Raw genomic sequence first — 5,311 nt, forward strand, 5'->3', positions numbered from 1 at the left:
TAAGGACGCTCGATCTCAGTTAGTTCCGAACTTGTAAAGGAACGTGAAGAGGTGATGTGTTCGCGGATCATCGACTGAGGTGATAAACCTGTTCGTTCTTTCGATGACAGATTCGCGGTTTTCTTTTGTGTGCTGCCACAAACGTATAGTTTTTGCCACGTTCGTACAATTGCTGGTCTAAGAAACATCCGTACTGCACGGGCTCTCGGGAGAGACTGGTACTCGAGGACTGGGGAGAGACTGGCACTCGAGGAGTGGGGAGGTGACGTCACTCAATGTTAGCCTTGGAGGATCGGCACGTGGTTTCCGTCATTCGTTACCTCAGAGATTACATTATCCCACCGCTGCCACCAAATTGTAGGAAAAAAAGGAAGAAAATATTATAAAGAATATGCGTCTACGTCTCAATTTCAACTGCCCATTCACGTTCCCCGCCCTTCCTTTCCACATGCACGCTCTTCTGTTTATATTCTATCCCGCTCCCACACGCTCACTCTCTCTCCCTCCACGCGCAGCAGAACGCGTCTTGACCTGTCGCTGAAACTTCTCGAATCCCACAATATTATCAAATATTATATTAAAAATGTCTAATTCTTTTTTGTTTGCACCTAACTGTAAGGAGAATTAATAAATTTATGCGTATTCGATAGAAATGACTTTATTTGCTATGATGTGGGTTAACTTGGTTAGATCGTCACCGTTCGAGTCAGCGCTCCAGTCGCGCGCTCTGATTGGCCAGTGTTTTTCCCGAGTGTTCGAGGAGTTACAGGACACCCTCTATGATGTAGTGTCATGGGGTGGTTTGCCTGATTTGAGAATTAGTATTATTTCTGCGAATTTCCATTGTATAGGAAAATGCTGTAATCGAATAATTGCGTTAAAGATTTGAGTTATAGCTACCACGGCTTTTTTAGGTAGTTCTTTTAATACTTTTGCTGTTATCAGATCGTATCCGGGTGCCTTCTTATTGTTTAATAATTTTATTTATGCTTTAATTTCCGTCGGCGAGAAATGTTTAATCGGGTGGCAGGGCTGCAGAGGTGAGTTCAGGTAGACTGTTATATCTGTCAAAACTTTTGCAGTTGACGATATATCGTGTGGTGTAAATATGTCTGTTAGATACTGTGCAAAAGTTTCTGCCTTGTCCTTATCTTCTCTTGCCCATGATTCATCTTCTTTTCGAATTGGGGCATTATGCTGTATGAACCTTGTAGCGTCCCAAAACACCGTAATTCTTCGTTCGAATTTCCCGGGGTCGTAAATTCCGGTTACACATTCGTGCCGATGTTTGGAAACGCTGACTCGCTGCAGGGTAAGTCTTATTTAGAGGAAGTAAATCACAACATGTTTTCAAATTAACAATTAATGTATTATTCACTAAACAAATGGTTGAATTGTGTATGTGGACGCGTTTGCCTATCTAACCGTGTTTCTACAAGTGTACCTTTAGGCGTGTTCTCAAAAAGTGTCTGTCGAGAAAATTTCCGTGTTTTATAGTATGGAGTTGTCCTACACTGGGTGTGGTGGTGGAAAGTGTAAAGTGAGACGGAAGATGTCGAGTGACCATCGGTTCATGGCGTGAAATCCCTTAGCTGGTCCCACGCGCAGGTCATCGGAACGTAGTCATAAACCAATTTATGAAAATTGCTGCGTCTCGGTGCTTGGGACCGAACAAGCCTTTTGAGTTTCTTTGACGCTTTCCAGAACGAATAATCTGCGTCTGACTATGGTGAAAGTTTTTGAATATAGAGCTTAATATTGTTATTTCTGTATTTGTACAGTAGTCTTTTTAACTGTCTGCTTAGTTTGTTTAGTATGTTTTTGTCGTACTGTTCTGTTTTTATTGGTATGGCTAAGTCAGGCCTGGGCGACTGGCGGCTCAGCCGCAGACGACTCCTCTCCCTACTCCTGGGTCTCCCCCACCAACTCCTGTGGAGTATAGGAGTGTATATGTAGGAGGCTGTATCCTCGCCTCACGCATATACAGTCTATGCAAAAGCCTTAGGCCACTTACATTATATCACAGAATTTACATCTTTACCGGTTAAAGAACGTACACAGTTAGGTTGAGCATATATATTTTATTATACTTATATTCTTGTACAATATACTATTGATAATTATGTAATGTTATAATGGTTTTTGGTAAATACTTTAATATTTTGTATGGCCTCCTTTTGCCTTAATTACAGCGTTGACTCTTCTTATACAGCTTTCGTATAAATTATTAATAATTTCCATTGGAATTTTTCGCCATTCTGTTTGCAACACCTCAAACAGTTCATCTGCATTCTTCGATTGACTTTTCCTTCTTGCTCTGTCTAAATAATCCCAAACATGTTCAATAATATTTATGTCAGGACTTTGAGGTGGCCAGTTCATAACTTTTAACATTTCTATATCTTCCAACTCTTGCAAGTAACTTTTCACAATTCGTGCTGTGTGTTTGGGGTCATTATCATGTTGGAAGAGGAATTTGTTACCAATTAATTGGCTATTAATTTTCCATCTATTCGAATTAAATCTCCTACTCTATTAGCGGAAATACAGCCCCAAACCATCACCGAACCCTCACCATGTTTTACTGTTGATTTTAAACATGCTTCCTGATAAGCTTCTCCTTTTCGTCTCCGCACAAACTGACGTCTTTTATTGCCAAAAAGTTCGAACTTTGATTCATCAGTCCATAAGACTGTTCTCCAGTCTTCTATTTTCCAATTACTATGCTCTCGAGTATACTGCAGTCTTTTTTGTTTGTTTCCTTTCCGAAACAATGGTTTTTTAATTGCAACACAGCCTCTCAGTCCAGATTTTAAGAGACTTCGGCGCACCGTTGAAGAGTCGACCGATACTCCTTGAGGATTTTGTCCGATTTCTTCTCTTGTCTTTCCCCTAACTTTTTAGGCCTGCCACATCGTTTTTTATCCTCGACAGATCTAGTTTCATTAAACTTTTTTATAATGTTTTGAATCGCCGTCCTTGAAAATTTACATTTTCTGGCAATCTCTCTCTGGCTAAGCCCGTCCTGATAACAAATAATGATTCGGTGTCTATCTGCAACTAATATTTTTGCCATTACACTTGTTTTATTTCAATGTTTTTAAAATGGATCAATAATTTTACGGCACACGAGTACGCTACGCGTGAACCACTGAACGTTAAAAATTTTTTATATTGGAATCCTTAGAACGATAATTACAAGTCGAAAGTTGAAACAGAAATGAAACATCGGCAATAGAAATGTATGCAGTCAACATTTTTACCTGAAATGCTCAGAGAAGCGACCCTGGCTGCATGCCATAAAAAGCAATATGTCCTTTCTTTCACTGCATTTTCCGGTAAAACACATGCTTTCCACGTGCAGAACAATTATGGCACAGCCAAATGTTGGAATCTACAGCATGGTAACTACTAAGCATCATTAACATTGATTGATTTAAGTATAAGACAAATGTCACGCGGTGGCCTAAAACTCTTGCACAGTACTGTATATGTGGGATGCAGGCATGATAAAAGAAATCGCGAACACGGACAATCGAATCTTCTCGATATATTTACCGGCTGATCGGCACGTGCCGGCAGGCTTAAGTTTTTGTGTCTATGTGAGCATTAGCTCCAAGAATATTCTATCGTAACGCGACCAGGCAGGCAAAAAGCCCAGCTCGAACGTGCCGGGTTTAGAAAAAATGTCTGGAACGTTCGGGCTGGGCTAGGATAAAAGCACGTGCCCGCGACACGCGGAAACAGTCGCAAAGCAGCCGAAAATCAATCCGGAAGGAGTCTGTCAGTCTGTCAGTTTGGAGTGAGTCTGGAAGAAGTCTGCAAGAAGCCACGATAAGGCCTGTGTAGGCGCTACGAACTAGTCTTACTCGTCGTGTTATCTCTGTAACTAGCGGAATAGACACCTTAATAAAACCCTATTCCTACATATTTTTTCAAAGAAAATCTAACGAGTGGAAAAACAATGTTGCTACTCCCTCTGTCCCATAATAATAGTGTAGCAGTTGATGAATTTAATTTGTCCCATAATAATAGTAGCAAAAGAAAATAAATATAGAACGCAACATTTATTATCAAAAAACTAGATTAAATTAAACAATAAATTAAAAATATTACTCCTAATTTTTATTTTGAGTGTTCAGATAGTTTCTGGATTTTTCAATAATTTCGTTACTGCATTTTAAACTTGTAGGTAGGATCCCTTGATTGCGAAGCTTTGCTTTCCCTATATGCATGAGCCTAAAATTATTGGAGCCATCGTTCTTCATTGCTTCCAGCATAACTTGTTGAAGTGACAGAAACGTATTATCCAGTATTTCGGGAGAAATATTATCAAAGGCTATGTTTACTGTTTCCATCAATTCATCAATATTATTGGGCAAGGCTTGATGTTGTAGTGACTGCATTAAGTTTAAAAAAAACCCAAGTCTAACACATTAAAGTCTGGACTATTTGGTGGCTGTGATTTCATTTGTATTTTCCATCCATCACGAAATCCCTCCTCTAATAGTAACGGATCATCATTTTTTAGATGTGGTTTTGCGTTACCCTGTTGAATAAATATGGGGCTGTAAGGAAAATGAAGAAATAGATGCGTATCTGACGTTAAAAGCTTTATTCGTGTGGGTTGGCTTGGTTAAACTGTTACTCTGTGACTGTCTAAGCAAGACTGGCTTTCCGGTTAGGAAAACCCCTTTGTCCCGCCGTTCCCAAAAATGCGTCACCAAGGGCCTCGAGGGTTGGTCGCCGATGTTCGTGGTGGCTTAGTCCTCGGGCCCGATATCGCCTGCTCCTATTACAATAAACATCTGGGCTGGCCTCCCGAATCCCCGCCTCGACGGCGCCCTCGATTTTTCTTACAGGGCAATGTCTTGATCCTCTTGGCCATTTTTTGCGAATTGTAGACAATATGTTTTCAAAAAACATTTTCCGTATCTCTGTACTAGTAACAGATTCTATGTGCTTTGTAATAAGTGTTCCTTTTGTTTTTTGTGTCTATGTGAGCATTAGCTCCAAGAATATTCTAGCGCAACGCGACCAGGCAGGCAGAAACCCTAGCCTGAACGTGCCGGGTTTAGAAAAAATGCCTGGAACGTTCGGGCTGGGCTAGGATAAAAGCACGTGCCCGCGACACGCGGAAACAGTCGCAAAGCAGCCGAAAATCAATCCGAAAAGAGTCTGTCAGTCTGTCAGTTTGGAGTGAGTCTGGAAGAAGTCTGCAAGAAGCCACGATACGATACGCTACCATACGCTACGATACGATACGATCAGATACGATAAGGTCTGTGTAGGCGCTACGAACTAGTCTTAC

The sequence above is a fragment of the Habropoda laboriosa genome, unplaced genomic scaffold, assembly GCF_001263275.1.
Source record: "Habropoda laboriosa isolate 0110345459 unplaced genomic scaffold, ASM126327v1 scaffold311, whole genome shotgun sequence".
Taxonomy (NCBI): Eukaryota; Metazoa; Arthropoda; class Insecta; order Hymenoptera; family Apidae; genus Habropoda; species Habropoda laboriosa.